Here is a 19,904-nt window from a genome sequence, read left to right as displayed (position 1 = left end):
TGGATCACTGGCCCCAGCCGGACCTGGCTCCATAGGGGAGACAGCCTCCTCACACCACACATTCCAGCTGCTGGCGGTGAGGAGGTAACCATGGGAACCAACACAAAGGGCCGAATGTCAGAGGAAAAGACTAGAGGAGCTGGTGAGGAGTCTTGCATTCTCCTCACTGCAGTCATGCCTACTGTAGTGAGGCTGAGGGTGAATCAGGGTCTGCCCACAGCTAAGCTGCCTGGCACAAGGCCTCAAGGGTGTCAGGGCAGCCAGGCCGCTGCTAACCCTGTACGTACGGTCTCCTTCAGCCTTTCTTTCTTTCCTGTCAGAGTGTGGTGTCCGCAACTGCACTTGCCAGGTGATTGAACTCACCTGCACTGAGATGATACAGCTCATTTGAGTGGCCAGAGATGGCACAAGGTGACATTCCTGCCAATAGGGAGCCACAGACTACACTCTTGGCCACCTAGCCTATGCCCAGGGTGCCCTGTGATCAGAGCTACCCACTCTGCATTCTGGTGGCTTCTGTGGAGACCTCTTAGGTGGCTGAGGGAGTGGCTCTGAGATACCAGATGTCTATGAAACTCTACCTTACCAAGGAGAAACAGTAATTCCGTGCAGAGGTGTGTGTGTGTGTGTGTGTGTGTGTGTGTGTGTGTGTGTGTGTGTGTGTATCTGTGTGTGTCTGTGTGTGTGGGGGGGTAGGTAATAAGAGTTTTGTGCTGATTAGTTTGTTGTCACTTTAACACAAAGCAGCATCACTAGGGAAGAGGGAACCTCAACTGAGGTATTACCTCTGTCAGATTTCGTCAGACTGGCCTGTGCCCATGTCTGTGGGACATATCCATAATTATTGACAGATGTGAGTCTAGCCTATTGTGGGAGGTGCCACCCGCAGGCAGGTGATCCTGGAATGTGTAGAAAACAAGCTGAGCAAACCATTGAGATCAAGCCAGTAGGCAGCCTTCCTCCATGGTTCCTGCCCTGACTTCCTTCGATATGGACTGTGATCAGCATCTCTAAGTCAAATAAGCCTCAAGTTGGTTTTGGTCAGTGTTTTATCACAACAACAGAAAGTAACTAGGATATGTCTAAACAGCATTTACCTACCTCTTCCCCCTTAGGGAAGGTTTTCAACCTACTACGATGATTTATTTTCATTTGATTTTTAGGCCAAGGTTCTTTACCATTTGGAAGCAGAGGAAATGTCAATGGAAGTAAGTAATTTACAAGAATATTCTGTGTCGATAGCTGGCTGTTCCTCTTACCACAGCAACACTGAGGGACACATTTTACCTTCTGCAGAGTGGAAAACTACTCTGGCCTCTAATGTCAGTCCCTCCACGGCTGTCACAATGACAATTCGTAAACTGGTGGACTTCCTGGAGCTTATTCAGAGTTCCTCTGCTAAAGTGCGGGGGACAGTATCAGAGAGTCTCTCACAGACAGAAGAAGGAGCCCAGCCTCCTCCCCAACAACTTGGTGGAAGATCCTTTAACAGAGCCAGGTATGGTAGGACACAACTGTGGTCCCAGCACTTGAGAGGATGAGACAGGAGGATGGAGAGTTCAAAGTCAGCCTGGACCACACACCAAGGCTGTCTCAAAAAAAAAAAGACAAGTGTGCGTGTCTGTGTGGTACAGGGGGTCGGACAACTTCCCTTTCACCAGTGCTTATTTGCATGCAGTATGTAATAGGACACAAAGTCCACTTATTGTTGGCGGTACTCTCTTCCTGGGATAACTGCATCCCAGAAAGATTGCCTTAAAGGGAAAGTTAGCCAATGTCTGTCACGAACTTCATCAGTTAAGGGGAAGGGTGGGCCTGGCTCTAGCCCTGACACCTCCAAGCACTCTACAAGCCATCTGATCTCATCTATGTCCTGGTTTTCCTCTCTTTTAAAGGGAAAACATAGTGCCTGCCTTACAAGAACAAGAGGAAGATCAAATCGGTCAAGAGAATGGCAGCTCCAAGTAGGAGCTGAGCCACAGGCGAGTGAGCATTAGGAAGTAAAGGCTAGCAATTAACGCCCACCAGGTGGCTGGCTGGTGATTTTGACATGTATGTTATTGCCAGTTAATCCTTACCACAGCTTCTCTCTGTATGATTATCTCCGCTTTACACATGCAGAGACGGAGGTAGAAAAGGATTCCCCAAGCCACCAGGAGGCATCCCTGTTCAGGTTCAAACCCAGACCATTCTGTTTGCAGTCTGGGACCTTTCCACTACACGCAGTTGCCTTCATGCAAGACTGTTCTGTTGCTATTTTTAGTGAGCAATGATGAAAGAATACCAGAGTGAGATCCAGTGATTGAAGAAATAACATGGCCAGGATCCGAAATCTTCAGTTTCAGATGGAGGCTTTAGAAACAAAAATGCAATACATGAAGAACTAGACTCTCCAAAGACAAAGCTCTCCATTTGGAGAAACAGTCAAACAGAACCAAGTTCATGGTCATGCTCACTCAGAATATCTACAAACTCCAGAGCACAATGGCCAGCTGTTCACTGCTGCATCCTTGGAGGCTGGTGAGGTCTCCGGCCATGTTTGAGAAATGTTTACTAAATAAGTTAGATCAATCCAACAACAAAGGCCTCTTTGGAGCTGGCAAAGCATCGGACATCTTTCCCAAATACTTGAATCTAAAGAAACAATGGAAACTCAATAGGTTAACTACTGTCCTTCTTTCAAAAAATTTCTTCACTGAAAATTCGAGTTAAGTAAGTCAGTCCTTTTTTCTCCTCTGTGTAGTCCCGGCTGCCCTAGAACTGGCTCTGTAGACCAGGCTGGCCTCAGACTCAGAGATCTGCCTGCCCCTGCCTCTACAATGTGCTGTGATTAAAGGCCTGTGCTATCAGCTCAAGGTTAGTATAGCCCTGGCTGTCCTAGAATTCGCTCTGTAAACCAGGCTAAAAATATGAAATAAAGTATCAATTCGATACAGAGCCTAGAAACTTCCCTTTCCACCTGCATCTCTAGAAAGATCAAGGAAGGTGTCTGCATTTAACCTGGCTTCCCTGAAGATGCTTCTGCCCCTCAGCCTGGAAGGAATTCACCTTGAAATGCTATCACAAAATCAGTCTTCAAAAGTAGGGTTGGCCTAACAACCCTTCCTCTGCAATATTTTTCATTTTATTAAGATTTTTTTTCCAGTGGATGGTAGTGATACATGCTTTTAATCACAGAACTCTGGAGGCAGATGCAGATGGACCACTCAGTTTGAGGCCAGCCTGATCTACTGATCAAGTTCCAGGATAGCTGTCTCAGAAGGAAAAAAAACTCATGCATGTATAATTTTTTTTTGTTTTCCCCTCTCCCAACTCCTTCCATATCCATAGCAACTCCTAACCCATCCAACTTCATGTTCTCTTTCTCAAAAACCAAAACCAAAACCAAACCAGAAAGTCAAAAAGAAAAAAAGAAAATGAAATAAAAAATAAATTAAAAAGTTAAAACGAAAAACCTACCCAAAATCCAAAAGCATGGTGTTTCTTCTAGTTTGGCCAACAATTCCTGGGCATGAGGTTCACCTGGTGTGTGGTTGATAAACCCAATAACACTTCAAAACTAATTTTCTCTTTGCCCCGGAATCAATTGCAAATAGCATCTTGGTTAGGGGTGGACCCCTGTGATCTTCTGATCAGACTAGCAAGAACTTTACAGTGAAACAGACATTAAAAGAAATCTTCACTAAAATGAAAAGCCATGTAATGCCTGGGATAGTGGTTACATTGTCACAAAACCTTCCAAACCCTAAGAAAGTGAAAGGGCTCTAGCAAAAGGTGTAAGTCACTCATAATTTAAGCCACATGCTCACCACAACGCACAGAAATATGAGTAAGTCATTGAGTCCAGACCAAGCTAGATACTTTTAATCATTACCTAGTTCTGTCCTCCCACAGCCTAAGGAGATGTACAGGTACTGTCCAATATCCCCAGGCATCTCTTAACTTATCCACGGTTGCATTACAAACCCCTAAAGGCAGAGGTGGAGGGAGGGTGTCCCTCTCCTAGTTTCGCTAGTGCTGTATCCAATTCAACAGGGTTCAGTGACGGCAAACATCTCTGTGACTCTGAGAACAGAACCCAAACCCTTCCATCACCACAGAAAGTTCTTATTTCTTTCCAGCCCAGCCTCTTTCCTGGGCAACCAATAGCCGAGGGGTAGAGTGCTTATCTGGCACATGAAAGGTCTGGGTTTCAATTCAAAGTACAGTAAGTAAATAAATAGTATTCTTTTTATCTGACTTTTCAGTTAGCACAAAACTTCTGAGATCCATCAAGGGCTGAGTATCTGAAGCTCATTTTTGTTGCTTGCTGAATAGTATTCCACTGTATGGGTGTGACACAGTATATCTGCTTTCTTGTTTGTAGATACATGATTATTTCTAGTTGTTGACAATCATGAGTAAAGTTGCTATGGATACTCAAACAGGTCTTTTTTTTTTTTTAATAGACATTTGTTTTCACCTATCTTGGATAAATACCTGGGCATGAATATGTTGGGTCACAGGTTGGTATATATTTAACTTTACAACAAACTTATGTTCTTAACCCCTGAACTCTACTCCCATAGAATGGCAGTAACTTATTAACATGTTTTATTTTTCATATATGATGAGTTCCCCGAAGGCAGGGAACCCATCCCTAGTTTCTAGGATGCCTCCCACATGGTAAATGTTTGCTAAATAAATAAATGTCCATTGTGGTTTTTTTCTTATTTGATGTTATGATAGTCTAAGAAAACTAGTTTGGGGCATACAAGAAAAAAACCAACAACAACCGCAGGCTGTGGCGCGGCGGGTGGGGTGGGTAGGTGGCGTGTGTGTGTGTGGGGGGGGGCTGCTCATTCACGAGAGGGGAACACTGTCTGGCCAAAGACTTAGCTCTGACCCCGCTTAGACCGTGAGACCCTCTGTGACCTTCCAGGAAGGAGAGTGGCAGCTCCTGGTCAAGTGATACTCAGGAAAGGGAGGAAGGTGTCACTGCAGCTGAGGTCACACAGTGGTTAGAATTACACACTTCTGTCTAACAGGCAGGCAGGGGGAGCGGCAAGCCATGAAATTCTACCTTCTGGAAGGAACCAACAAACAAAACGCGGCTGGGGTCCTCCAACACTCGTTACAGGCCCACTTGGTTTTGGTTAATGTACCATGAGCTCCAAGAGAACATGAAAAGCAGGAGTAAGTTTTGAGAAGGAAATGATGGCATTCTTTTTTCTTGGGGGGGGGGTGCGCTGATTTCAAGACAAGGTTTCTCTGAGTGTATCCCTGGCTGTTCTGGAACTCACTCTCTAGACCAGGTTTTAGATTCGCCTGCCTCTGCCTCCCGAGTGCTGATATTATTAAAGTGTCCACTACCACCACCGGCTTAAAATTTTAATTACAATGAAATGTAATTAAATGTAATTTCTGAATAGATCTGAACATCATACAGTGTATACAGGTATCCAAATATCTCATCTCATACCACCCTATTAGTATATACAACTTTTACACATGTGTTAAAAACTGGTAACTTAAACAAACCGCAGCCAGATGTAACTCATATCGAGAATAACTGGGTTAAAAATGAAGACTGCACAACCAGTCTTGTGGTGTCTCATCTGTTCTCACTCCCAGCTACTGGGGAAGCCGAGGAAGGAGTATGGCTTGAGTTCAGGATTGGAGGCCAGCATAGATTGTGTGTGTGTGTGTGTGTGTGTGTGAGAGAGAGAGAGAGAGAGAGAGAGAGAGAGAGAGAGAGAGAGAGAGAGAGAGAGAGACAGAGAGAGAGAGAGAGAGAGACAGAGAGAGAGAGAGAGAGACAGAGACAGAGACAGAGACTGAGAGACTGAGAGACAGAGACAGAGAGAATAAGAATGATTTCAGACTTATCACCCTTAGTTCACTATAGAAGATGACACACACCCTTCCTGCATTTAAGGGAAAATCTCTTTCCCATAATCAATCCCTTCATTTCAAATCCCAGAATTACCTCTGTAGTTACCCTACAACTCCTTGGACCAGAATTAAACTGTTGGTGGATTTTCTGTATGACACAGAAAAGACTTGGGAAGTCATAGCATGATCTAAAATCATTCTCAGCACAATACCTTTGTCTCAGGGGAAGGCATCACCTCAGTTAGGCTCAGGTATCTTTTTTTTTTTTTTTTTTTTTTTGGTAATCTTCATGCCCTTTGTTCCCAGGTCACTGCAAATGGAAATTTGCTTAAAATTCTTCAACTCCGAGGTTGGCAGAGGTGAGTGGCCTGTCTTATTCAGGCAGCACTACATTGAAGCCATCCTAGGCAGATGGATGTTTATCCTTTCCTACAGTCTCCTGGGAAATAAATTCTCTACAGCAACCCTTGGTTACCTTCTCCAGGGTTTTATCAAGGGTTTGGTAAGGAAGTTCTGATGTAGAAACCAATAAAAATATTAACTTTATGAGCCTAGCTACAAGCCCTGGAAAGAGCTATGTGTTTGGCATTTTGCCGGAACGGTAATGGTACGTATTTACAAAACAGGCTGTACAAACAGGAGCCATTTGCCAGGGGCAGATGTGGAAAATCGATTCAAGAGAAATTGCCACAATAAACTCCATTCCAACCTGGGAATTATGTGAATGAGTTATTGTTGGTTATAGCATTTTCAGTAAATTTATTTCCTTGTCAATTCCTACTTTTTGCTTCTAAACACATTAGGAACGGGAGGAAAATTCTGCAGCTCTGAAGTTCTCAACAGACTAGGCAGTTATGAAAAACCAGATGTTAGGAAACAAATTCACATTATTACATTTCTTTCTCTCTTCTATCTATCCTTTCCCACGAAAATCATATAAAGTTTTTAAAATCAGGAAAGATTTTAATTAATTTTAATTAAAAGACATGTGACCAGAGAGAAGCCAAGAATAGGAAAAAAAACTTTTAAAAGGATTCGCTGAAATTAATTGAAATTTAGGCCAGCTTCTGGTGAGATTACTTGGAGAGAAGGTGTTTTCGTTGGGAATGTAATCCCACTAGCCTTTAAAAATTAGGAAGAACTGAAAAGGCACGGGCCTTTGGAAGCCCACGCATCTAGATATTTCACAACAGTCTCTCCATATGCATTACATGTATGTGGGATCAGCCGAAAGCAAAGTGTCAAAGGACTGTGCACACAACTAACTGCTCCCCTGGAACACTAGGATTGGGTGGGTGGGGGCTGGGGGATTAATGCTAAAGGCTTTAGAGAAAGAGAGGAATACACCCCACCCTCACAGCGAGGAAGTTTTAGCTCTCTGGCAACACGGAGGAAAGCAAATGTCAGGTGCAATTTCATTTCCATGCTACCTGACAGCTGAGCACACTCCCTGGAAATCATTGCCTTGGCGCCGGAGCCGGTGGGGGAAGGGCACGCGCGCCCCTCGAAGTACTTTGGGGCCTCTCCGCTAGGGATCAATCCAGTCGCATTAAGAAAGGCCAGGCGGTCTAAACTCCGCAGGAGCCCCAGTGGGAAGTAATTTATCAAAATTAAAATATTTCACAGATCATTTCTTCTGAAGCGTTTTCACGCTGTCAGTCACCAGCAATCCTGTTGGAGTGGCAGCCTGCGTCCCCCACCCCAATCCCGGCACCACCGGCACCCCCGCCCCGCGGCCCGGGTGAGAAAGACCAGGCCTAGAGTGTCACCAGCCTCTCGGAGCGCGCCACCTGCCCGCTCCTGGCTGGCTGGCTCCCCCGGGAGACCGTCTCCAGCTCAGGCTTCTGGAAGTCTCCCGCCCGCCCCTGCCCGAGCCCCCGCGCCCAGCACTCACCATCGTCTCCCGGGCCCGCAGGGCTCCCAGGCGCCGCCAAGTTCAAACCTCGCGGCCACAGCGCGCGGAGCATCGCCGGGGGCTGCGCGCGCTCAGCAACGGGCAGCAGCCGCGCCCAGCGCCTGGGCGCGCGGCTCGGGGCTGCGGCTCCCGCTCCGGAGGCGGCAGTGGCTGCGGCGGCCACCGCTAGTCCCCGGCGCGCGGCCCGTGCGTCCCTGCGGGTGCAGCACCGCCACGCCTCCCGCCCGGGGCCGCGCACGGGACCGCGCTCCCGGCGCGCCGCCACCAGGTAATCCCCCAGGAAGCGCCCGCGATTGGCCGGCGCTCAGAGATGGATTTGCATGTCAATGGCACAGAGGACTCCCGGAGCCTGGAAGACCCGTGCTCCCTGCGGTCCTCGTGGTGTTAAAAATGAGGGGGACCCACGCGCCACCCTTTCTCCTTGTCAGTGCGCACCCCGTGGTGTCTTCTTTGCACACTCCGTAAACTAGTAGCCCGCGCCCGCCATCCAGTTAGTAATTGACCAAATTAAGCATGATGAAGCAAGGTAAAAAGTTCACAGCTTTTTAAAAAGCTCACATTACAAGGAAAATAACCTTCCCCTCGTGGGTTCTCTTTTCCAGCAGGTCAACCAGAGAGATTCAGGTTGTCGGTGATGGGGTCCAGCTGCCGCCCCACCCCCGTCCAAGCCCCTTTTAGTTTCCTTGAGCATCGTCCCACACCAAGGGAAAGTTATTTCAGCAATATGTTAAGGAGAGTTATGTTCAGCTTTTCACATCTTTAACATTATATACGTCTTAAACATTGTATATGTACGTTTCATACGCTTTTAAACATTATGTACTTTCCATTGGTTCTGTACATATAACAGGAAAGCCTTACTGTTATTTCCAGTTTCATCTTTCTTCAAAGGCTCGCCCAGCCTCTTTCAATGGAAGCTGATCCCCCCCCCAGTACTTTTAATTGCTTTCACATGTCTCCTCCAGAGAACGTCAAAGCAGTACAGCTTGCAATTGGCTTTATTCTCACTGAAGCAGAGTCCCTATTGTTAAATTTCCGGGTTCCACATCTATAGCAATACGTATGCACACAGGCACAGAAAAACAAGATACCTAACCAGGTAGGAGGCAGCTGGGAGCCGTGGTTACTGCCCAGCTGGTACTATTTGCCTATGCTTGGCTGAACTGTTTGTTGTATCTTTATGGGCTGCAGGAGCCTTAACAGCTACAGACCTACCTCTTTTGAAGCCATGAACAGCCTGCCCCAACTCCAAAGGTATTATCTCTGTTAAAACTGTATTTTCTTTTACATGTGGTATCTATCATAAGTAGTCATTACCACATGGTCACAGGTTGTCCACACTGTTGCTAGACATCAGGGGCAGACAGCTGATGTTGCTGTTTCTCGTTCTAATGACTTATGGGAATCCAGTGTTAGAAAGAGGCCTCCAGGGCTGGAGAGATGGCTCAGTGGTTAAGAGTACTGGCTGCTCTTTCAGAGGTCCCAGGTTCAATTCCCAGAACCTACATGGCAGCACACAACTGTCTGTAAATCCAGTTCCAGGCGATCAGACACCTTCAGACCAATGCACATAAAATAAAGTTAAATAACTTATAAAAAAGGAATTTAAGATTGAAGAAGAGGTACTCCTTGCAGTTTAGAGAGTTGAGGAGGTAGAGAACTCAGCCAGGCACTTACAGTCCTTAACTTTACCTCATCAACTCTGCTAAGCCCTCGGGATCAGAGGAACTCTCCTTTTGTTGTAGTTCTTGGTGTTTTCTCTTTTGTTTGATTTGAGTTTTTTGAGACAGAGTTTTCCTGGCTGTCCTGGAACTCACTCTGTAAATCAGTCTGGCCTCGAACCTGGAAATCCACCTGTCTCTGCCTCCCCAGTGCTGAGATTAAAGACCTGTGTCACCATGCTCGGCTCTTGGGAACATTGCTGAGGGTGGAACAGACCTTTATGCTTGTGTGAAACAGCACTTTAAACCCACAGTTCAAATCTTACCTCCCATGCAGCCTGTATAGTGCCATGTAGTTCTCTATGACCCTGGGCTTCCATTAGACCACAGGTCCTAGAACAATACTTTGTCTTGTGTCTGAAATTTAGAGACATGGGATATTTTTAGAGATGGGAGGAAAGCAATCTGTCTCGTGGGACCCAAGAGGAGACATGAAATGATGAAATTCCAGCCACAAGGCAGAATACTGCCTGTGTCTGTCTGCATACACTGAGGGTAGTTCTCTGACTGGACACCTCGCTTCTACAGTTTGCTTCTGCCCTCAGAGCAAAGCGAGCAGGGAGGCAGAAGCTGGCCTGTGTCCAGTGTGCACATGTGAATTCCCAGTCACCTATTAAAGATGCTCCCTGTGAAGCCACACTGGGCTTTAATGCCTGTAATAAACGTGCCTTTAGGAGGTCTGCTTTACATTGGAATTTGAAGTCTTTTATTGAAAAAGAATATTAATGAAGAAATACAACTTTAGGAAGGAAAAAACAAAACAGCTTGCTCTAAGAAAGGCTAGTCTGAAAACTATTTGCACACTTTTTCTTTAAAGCAATGATTATTCATGTTATTAGAATATTCATATTAATAGAAATAAAATTAATGTGCATTGAAATGTAAAATAAAAAAAAACAGCTGGGTGGTGGTGGCACATGCCTTTAATCACAGCACTTGGGAGGCAGACACAGACAGATCTTTTTGAGTTCGAGACCAGCCTGGTTGGTCTACAGAGTGAGTTCCAGACAGACAGGGCTACAGCTACACAGAGAAACTCTGTCTCGAAAAATAAAAACAAACAAACAAAACCCATGCTTTTCGCACTCACTCTCCCCTCCTCAAAGCCTTTGATATTGGTGTAGATCAAAATTGTTATGTTAAAGCGCGTGAGGAGCCTTGACAAATTCCATGGCAGGCCAGGTGGACTGGGGTGGAGGGACAAACATGCCAGGTAGACAGAGCTTAAGTGAGAAGTTTTATTAGAAAGGGAAATGGGGAGTCTGGCGTTGGTGGCGCACGCCTTTAATCCCAGCACTCGGGAGGCAGAGGCAGGCAGATTTCTGTGAGTTCGAGGTCAGCCTGGTTTACAGAGCGAGTGCCAGGACAGCCTCCAAAACAATACAGAGAAACCCTGTCTCGAAAAACCAAAAAAAAAAAAGGGGGGGGGGGAGAAAAGACATAAAAAGACAGAGAGAGGAAAGAAGAGAAGAGGGAGACTGAAAAAATCCTGTCTGTCCCAGTGAAATAACAAGAAAAAGAGGGTAAGTGGGTGGGGCCTTTCTTTTGAAAGGGTCCTTTGCACCTGTGTGCCGACTAGTAGTCATGGAACCCTGGTCTGACCAGGGTATTGCCTGAGTGCATTCTGCCAGGTGACAGGGGCAGGCCAGCATAATGCCTGAATCCTTACAAAAATGACCAGAGAAGCTGGGCTAACTCCCCATCCCTCCAGTCCCAATATATGTTTTTATAATACATGTTGTGTCTTAAAAATATTAAACTAATTTTCACTTACAAGTAGGCTGTCATTAGTTCTTAGAAATGTAATGTAGCTCCCCATTTTTTTCAAATAAGAGTTATTATCTGAGAAATATATTTAAGCATGCTTTTTGCAAACCATAAAATAAAACCCTTCTCTTGCCACAGCTGTATAATAAATTCCTCGGTTCATCTGCATGCTCTTTTGAATATTGACACTTTAGGAAAACACTGTCCATATCGCTTGAATATGCTAGGGACTATGTAAGAGTTAATATCAACAGCATAGAACCAAGAAAGAAGTTGAAAACACAAATTTGCTGCTTCATAGAAGAAGTTTTAGGAAGATGAAAGATATGCTGCTTTCTGAAATGATGTTTGGGTTCCATGGGAGCATACTACAACTTTTGGTACAATGGTCACTCCAATAATTTTTTTTTTAAATTTGTTGAAAGGCAGCAAAATGTGAAGACCAAACCACTAGCCCAGCTGGGTGGGGGAGGGGTGTTGAGATGGAAGCTTAAAGTAAGGAAATTCATCTGAGGTCACTGCGAATCTAAGAGATGCCTTATCTTACAGGTAGTGGGTGTAAAGGGGGAAATGCACAGTCACATTTGCAACTTGCAAGTCTCTTTGTCCTTTCCCCGCCTCCTGCTCCCACTAGCGCCGCCCTTTCCCTTAAATAATGCTCAAACCAAATCCTCTGAGCCCACTGCTTCCTTAATTCTCTCCTCTTATTGAAGGCATCTTCAGCTCCAGCTGGCTAAATCCTGTTTACAAAGGCACCTCCAGGTGTTCTGTTCTTTGGAGCCCCAGGGACAAGGGCCTACAGAAAGGCCTTTATGCAACCTGGCTGTAACCCAGAGAGCATTCATTCACCACTGGGGCAGCAATAGACACATTGCTGCAATGGTCCCCTGCTGCAGCAAGCCTGGTTAGCTGGAGCAGCGCTGGGACCCTGTGGAAAATTCTTTAAACACGAGCAAGGGAAACGACGACTAACAATGACACCAGAGGAAGGGCTAATGTAAACTGCAAGGGACAGTTTCAGGCAAGGATGGTTCTTGTCAGGCAAGACAGGTCATTGTCAACATTACGAAGGCAGTTAATAAGTTCCTGTCACCCAGGTCAGCATCCCAAGTTACTAAGGAGACAAGAATTGACAGCATTCTTTCTGGGATGTCTCGGTTGAAAGAGCTGAACTTTCTCTTAGAAAGGGAAAGCAACCTAAACCGTCGCTTAAAAATACAAATTAAGAAACATAACCCTGAAAAACAGAGAGGTTGAGGGCTGGTGACGTAGTTCAAATGTGTCTATCATCCCAGCACGCAGGAGGTAGAGGAAGTAGAGGAAGGTCATCTGCAGCTGTATTACAGCTTCAGCCTAGGATAATGAGATCCTATTTCTAAAATTTAAAAAGCGGTACAGACACACACAGAGACAGACAGACAGATCACAGCTTAAGCCCCCTAAACTCCACTGGTATGTATAGCCTACGTATATATTTGTTATTGGGGTGTTTATGTGGAATTCTGAGAGTTTGGAGGTTTATTTTTAATTTTTTTTTTTTTTTTTTTTTGGTTTTTCAAAACAGGGTTTCTCTTTGTAGCTCTGTCTGTTCTAGAACTCACTCTGTAGACCAGACTGGCCTCACACTCACAGAGATCTGCCTGCCTCTGCCTCTGGAGTGCTGGGATTAAAGGTGAGTGTCACCACCACCCAGGAGTTTGGGTTGGGGGCTTATGTCCATTCCACCATCATTTTGGATGGCAGTGTCTAGAAAATAAAATCTCATAGAATGACAGTGTCAAACAGCACACTCGTGCTTACTTAGCATTTCTGTGTCGCCAACCACTTTACACACTTGTAGTCACAAGAAAATAACTTCATGGGCTGGAGAAATGGCTCAGTGGTTAAGAGCACTGAGTGTTCTTCCAGAGGACCCAGGTTCAATTCCCAGCACCCACATGGCAGCTCACAACTGTCTGTAATTCCAGTTCCAGGGGACCCAACACCCATGGCAAAACACCAATATACATAAAATAAAATAAAAAAAGAGAGAAACTAACTTCAGTGTCTAAAATAATCTGACAAGCTAAGGACAGTCAAGTTCTAGACTTGAGTTAAATACTCAAATTTCATTTCTACTTATATTTCAGTTGGCAGAATATAATTTAGCAAGTTTCAGAATAGTTTAAGATGAGGAATTGTCACATTCATCCTCATTCTTTCTCCTTGGCTACTTCAATTCACTAATCACCTGCTTAAAGTCCCTGTTAAGGTATCAGATGGCTAAAAGGCTAGCTGCTACTTCAGGAAACTCCCTGCCCAGCGGCAAACTCCAGTCTCTAAAGAAAGTCCTTCTAAGCTTTAAGTGGTGTACAGGTTCATGATCCCAGCACTCGGGAAGCTGAGGCTTTCAAAGTGAAACCAAGCTGGCCTCCACAGCTGCAACCGTATGGAAGGGAGGAAGGGAGGATCTCAGTGTCCAGAGACAGAGCGGTTGGAGTATGGAGTACAGTCAACACATCTCAACAAAGCTCAGCTTTTCCTGTGAAAAACAGGAGTAATTATACCTCCCCCCCCCCCCGTTTATGATGACGATCATATCGGGTAACCATTGAGTGTGTGTTTTTAGGGATAGAGAGCTAGGCTGTTCCGATTCCCTCTATTGATTCCTGGTAGCCCCGCCTTCCTCCCAGCTGGTGCTCTCTGGCAAGGCATGGGTGAAACAGCACAACCCAGAGAAGCTGTAGAAGAGTCCTCCAGTTCAGCAGGTCTCAACCTGTGGGTCGTGACCCCTTTGGGGATCGAATGACCCTTTCACAGGGGTCACAGTCAGAAATTTACATTATGATTCACAATGGTAGCAAAATTACAGTTATAAAGTAGCAACAAAAATAATTTTATGCCTGGGGATCACCACAACATGACGAACCCAAAGGGCCACAGCATTGGGAAGGCTGAGGACCACTGCTACAAACCGTCAGCATGGGGAACTGTACTAAGAGGAAACAGCATTGGGAAGGAAGTGTTCTGAGTCCTGACTGGAGGCTCTGGTGAACATGAGTGGAAGCCAGGGAAATGTGTGCCTGGGGTACCTGGGCTGGGGAGAGCTTGCCCTTTCCACCATTCTACTGCCTAGTGACTTAGAACAGGCACAGTCCTCGTCAGAGTTCCGGTCAGAATGAGGAGGTAGGAGACTCCACTATCCTAGCTGGGAGCATGTGCGTGGGGAGATAGCAGCCTAGATATCAGAGGTATATCCTCCCTACTCTCCCTGTAAAACAAACGTGAGCGTACACACACACACACACACACACACACACACACACACACACACACACACACGGGTGAGAGGGAGAGAGACAGACAGACACATCTAGACTTTGTCCAGGATCCTTTGACAGAGTAGCTAGAGGCTAGACCAGCCCCTGAGTTAACTGCTAATCAGTGTCTGTCTCCTATCTAAATGAGGTCTCCCAAAGCAAACTGCTCAGGTTTTAGAAAAGAAACTCTCCATCCTGATATGCTAGTGACTTATGATTTATACCCAGCAAACCATCAAAAGGCTTCCCCAGTGCATCGGTATCTGCAAGTTCAAAAACATAGTTATGGTTATCTTGCCTTACAGTTCTGTGTCTGTATGTAGTAAATTGGAGAGAATGTTTGTGTCTGGGAAATATTCCCCGGCTGTTAAGAGAAGTCCTGACGGTTGAGCACAAGGAGAAAGGAGGAGTTCAGGGCAGAAGTCTAGAGGCCAGAGCACCAAACAGCACCATGGGTCAATGGGGTACTGTAAGTATCCAGGAAAAGGGCAAATAATCAACAGACTCAGAGAGGCGGTTGGTGGACCGCGATGGCTTCCTGCCATCGTGGGATTCAGATCACTGAAACCTTTGTCCCAATGTCATGGCTGGCTATGGTAGAAGTCCCATTGCTGCAAATGGGGGACAGGCCAAACAGGAAGTCTGGCTTCACTAACCTTTGCCAATAAGGTAGAATCGCATTTCAGCAGAGCCAGCTCAGAGTGTAGACTCCAGAAACAGCACAGGCAACTGGAGCCCCGGCTGCAGCCCTTTCTAGGTGACCATAGGCTTGTCACTTCGCTCAAGTGAACTGAAGGAGGTAGCTCAACTCAACCGTGAGGCAGGAGCTTGGCATGATTCGAACCACATAACTGTTGGTGTCTTAAATCCGATACTTCCGGGTGGGTGGGTGCACAGTTCTTGGTATAAAGCAAATGCATGATGAATCTTAGCTCCTATTAGCACTTAAAATCATTGCATTTTATGGGGAGAGAATGATGACTGTGTTTGGGAATTATATCCGACTCATGGTATCCACATAAACGTTCATCCCCGTGTAAAATCTCAGGAAGGAAAACCCACGGTGTGATGTCATTAGCCAGAGGTAGAAATCTAGCTACAGTTCGGACAACTAACTCTCGCCAGCTGGTACTGATTCCACCGGTTTGTGCTGGAGAAAGTGTTTTTCCTTTTCAACCTTGAAGCTCTGAGCAGACGAGAGCCCCTCCCAGCTGCCACCTCCCTTGAGAGGCAGCAGCCCTCCGATGAAGGTGAAGTGCCCTTGGTATGTAAGGGCCCTGACTCTGCAAAGGCATGTGACCTAGGTGACAGTGAGTGCTGCTGGCCCAAGACCCTGCAAGGTAAGACTCCACCAGTGACAGGTCCTTAACAGCACGGGTTCAACTGAAGTGCATTCAGATCCTGCTGCATCCTTGCTCAGGGGAGCCGGAGGCGGAGTGTGTAGGGCTGGACAGGATCAAGCTGGACAGTGTTCAGAACCCCAACTGCCCCTGCCAGTGAAGATTTTAACTATTGATACCTAGAAGACTTGAAGACTGAAGTCTTTTGGGGGATACTGCACGTATGTCTTCATGAGGGGGTCAGAAGCCCTGGAAGAGGAGTTACAGATGGTTGTGAGTTGCCATGTGGGTGCTAGGACTTGAACCTGGGTCCTCTGGAAGAACAGCCGGTGAGTGCCCTTAACCACTGAGCCTCTCTCTGATTTTTTTTGCCCCAGAAAAATATTCAGGCTTCTTAGGACATAGATAAAGATCTGGATAGATTTGGGAAGGAAGGGCAACTTGCTGATTTAGAGGTAAAATAACTGTGACTTGACTAGTGTCGTTGGTTTTCCACCTGTTTTTTAGCAGGCATGGTTGTCATTTAGTATATCTGAGGCCAGGTTTCTCCTGCTCCAACCCCTCTACCAGTCTGAAACTGTGGTTATTCAAGCCCCGGTGTAAAGTGCATTATCTTTGCATATAACCTCCATACATCTTCTTCCTTTAGACAAACTCAGCTCTAGATGTCTCATAATTAATCTGATGATGATACACTATGTAAGCTGCTCCTGTCCTTCGTCATCTGTGGAATGATGAGAAACAGTGTATGTGATGGGTACTGTTGCAACACCTTGGGCCTGATTCCAGTTGGCTAATTTGAAGACCCTACTGCTCTGTGTCCTTGTGTAAGCACCTGCCTGATCACTAGGTGGGAAGACAGTACAAGAGATAAGCTGAATGACAGAAAGACGCCCGGGCCAGGAGGCACCCTGGATTGGAATCCATCAGCTTGCCTCCAAGGCAATAGGGACAAGTTGTGAAGCCAGGCTGGGGTGTCTGAATCTAATCTCATTTGATAAATAAGGAGAGAGTAGAGGCAGGTGATTCTTTGGTAAACTGGCATGATAAATAACAAAATGACCTATAGATATCTGTCCTAATGACTAAAAGTATCATGTTTCCCCACTGCCTACTGACCTGTGACTCATTGCTTCCCTGACTTATGGAAGATACCAACAATTACTGCAGAACTACACAAAATAACAAGCCAGTTACTTGTTAAAATAAGTGTGGTCATAGATTTGGCATTTCATATCCTTCCATTATGTGGGGACCCTGGGCCTTTCACAAAAGACGTGTTGTTACCTTTCTTAGCATCAAGACATATATCCCATTATGCTTCCTTTCTTACTCCCATGTATGAAGTCTTACATTGTTGCCATTCAAGATCAGTGCTTTAAGGATACCTCCACAGTGAGGAAAAGTAACTTCAAGAGAGATTTTTACTAAAAAGGAAAGTTTCTGGAGTAAAGCAAATTGGGACTTTAGAGAGGAAAGTGACTTTGATGACTGACCACAGCTGCAGTGTGGAATGGAATTCGTCCCTGATTCAAAAGGGATGAAATCAGCTTTTTACCACCTTCCTTCGTTTGTAAACTCTAATATTTATGCTTGAAAATAAAAACTTTCCACCAGCAAGCTGGCAGCCTTGCTGGTCTTAAGGGGTTAGCTACTTTGCCTTTCAAACACAAAACAGAAAAATTGGATGTCCTGGTTTCTTTAAGGATCCAGGGCACTGCCCCTTATTCTTCCAACACCTGCAGGCAATGAGCCTCTAAAAGGGATTCTAGCCGGCCCTGGCGGTGACTCTTGCTGGAGTCTCCCAGGGTCCCTTTCATCTGCCTCATATGGCGGCTTACTCTATACTTTCACATGCAGATCCTAGCCACAGTCTTTCTCTGCTTCCCAGCTTATTTGTTCTTAGACATGACTTTCTCCTTGTAGGTGTCCAGGAAACTGTCCCACTTCCAAGCCGGATGTCAGTGTTATTCCGCATACCTTAGTGCTCTTGCCTAGGAACCAGAAGATAAAGTGGGAGAGATTTTTTTTTAAGTTCTTGTAGCCAGCACATTTGGGAGGCATGCAAAGGGTGCTTATGTTGGCTGGGGTCAAAAGGAGATGCTCGAGCAGATCTCACAGGCTCTTGATTGCCATTGCCTCATGGGGGAAATCAGAACAACAACAGACAGACGTGCCCAGAAAGATGACTGACTGCACTCACACACAGCCCAAGCTTTCTATGCTCGACTTCTGTTCAATAATACCTACAGGTAGCAACCACCAGTCCCATTTTACAGAAGAAAACAAAGGCCAGCTTAAAGTAACTTGGAGGTCCATCAGTGAAGAGGGAAGAACAGGAATACTAGTTCCAAATCCAGGTTTTTCCCACACCAGCCTGGGTAACAAAAAAAAAAAAAAAAAAAAAAAAAACCCAAAAAACCCAAACCCAAACCAAAAAATACTCAAGAGATGTTGTAAGTGAAATTATTTCAATGAGCAGACAAAGTATGTCCATCTGTTAGAGGGAGGAGGAAGGTAGACACATCCTTTCTCTGTAGGCAAAGGCCACAGCTAGTAAGAACACCAAGAGAAAGCTATATATAAACCATTTTACTTACAAATCTAACAGGAAATGAGTAGAGCCCAGAATATATTCCTCTTAGGCAGCTATGCCTCCTCCCTAGAGCAGGGCACTCTGCCTGATTCCATCCACATTAGTGCAGCTACAGGGGACAGCTTTCAGGGGACCTTTAATGGCACAGATGGTTACAATTTGCCAGCATTCCCTGGTTTCTGGATTACCTACCTGACTCGTGTTTTCCTTTGTCTGGGTTTGGTTTCTCCCTTACCCCAGGTTCTGCGTGTATTCCTTTCTCAGACGCCCTTCTAGTGTTCTTACTGAAAAAAACCTCGGAAAATTCAGAAGGGCAGAAATCATCTGCTACAGCCCTTAGCACATTTTACCTCTCACTCAACATACTGACACAATTAAAATAAAAGTCTCTTGGGGTTTGGCAATGGCTCAGCCATTAAGAATACTTGTTGCTCTCCCTCCAAAACAATACAGAGAAACCCTGTCTAGAAAAACAAAGCAAGGGCTGGAGAGATGGCTCAGAGGTTAAGAGCACTGACTGCTCTTCCAGAGGTCCTGAGTTCAATTCCCAGCAACCACATGGTGGCTCACAACCATCCATAAAGATAGCTGGTGCCCTCTTCTGATGTGTAGATGTACATGGAGGCAGGATGTTGTATTCATAATAAATAAAAAAAAATCTTAAAAAAAAAGAAAAACAAAGCAAAACAAAAAAAAGAATATTTGTTACTCTAGCAGAGGACCCAGTGTTAGGCACCCACATGATGGTCACAACTGTATGTAACTATGGTTCCAGAGAATTCAACACCAACAAAATACCCATACTCATAAAACACTGTGCGGGCACGCGCTCGCGAGCGTGCGCGCGCGCACACACACACACACTCACACACACACACACACACAGGGTCTCCTCTTCTAGCCTAACAGTGTTCTGAAAACCGGAATCCACCCCATCCATCCCAGATGCCCCGTGGTACACATCACATGCAGATAGAGTTGAATTAAGTTTCCCACAGCCCATACCTGTAGGACAACTCAATAAGAGAACAATTACCAGAAAGCCTAGGCCCTGCGTTTCATTCCCAGCACTGCAAAATAAAACAGCATACAACTTGTTAGAAGCCAGTCTGAGGTCTGTCTTTAAAAACGTCTCCCACATCCCCAAACAAAACCCTGTTACCTCGCCTTTGCAAACCCAGGTTGGCCTCCTTGTCCCCCTCATTCCTTCAAGACTTCTCCTCACGTGCTCGAGCCATTTTTTTTTCCTGAGTTGTGAACTAAGTTTTTGGCACTTCCTGTGAACTGCCGTGGATCACATCTGGCCATCCTGAATTCCCAATCAGATCAACTGCAGAACTCAGTCTGTCTGACAGGTGCTACTTACTGTTCAGGTTACTGAGAACGACTCTC

The 19,904-nt window shown here is 45.6% G+C and overlaps 1 protein-coding gene across 4 annotated transcripts in view; it reads right to left on the bottom strand.

The window, feature by feature from the left end:
* Shroom3 (shroom family member 3) overlaps positions 1–19,904 on the bottom strand; it is a 259,365-nt gene that overhangs the window by 51,255 nt on the left and 188,206 nt on the right. The window contains exon 1 of one of the 4 annotated variants that reach the window (XM_021226035.2): positions 7,769–7,929. The exons of the other annotated variants lie outside the window; for them this stretch is intronic. The gene's annotated coding sequence lies outside the window, so the exon portion shown is untranslated. Of the gene's footprint in view, positions 1–7,768; positions 7,930–19,904 lie in introns of those variants that run through there. 4 annotated transcript variants of the gene reach the window in all.

This window comes from Mesocricetus auratus, unplaced genomic scaffold (genome assembly GCF_017639785.1).
Source record: "Mesocricetus auratus isolate SY011 unplaced genomic scaffold, BCM_Maur_2.0 Super-Scaffold_100006, whole genome shotgun sequence".
NCBI lineage: Eukaryota > Metazoa > Chordata > Mammalia > Rodentia > Cricetidae > Mesocricetus > Mesocricetus auratus.
This window is presented reverse-complemented; position numbering and strand designations above follow the sequence as displayed.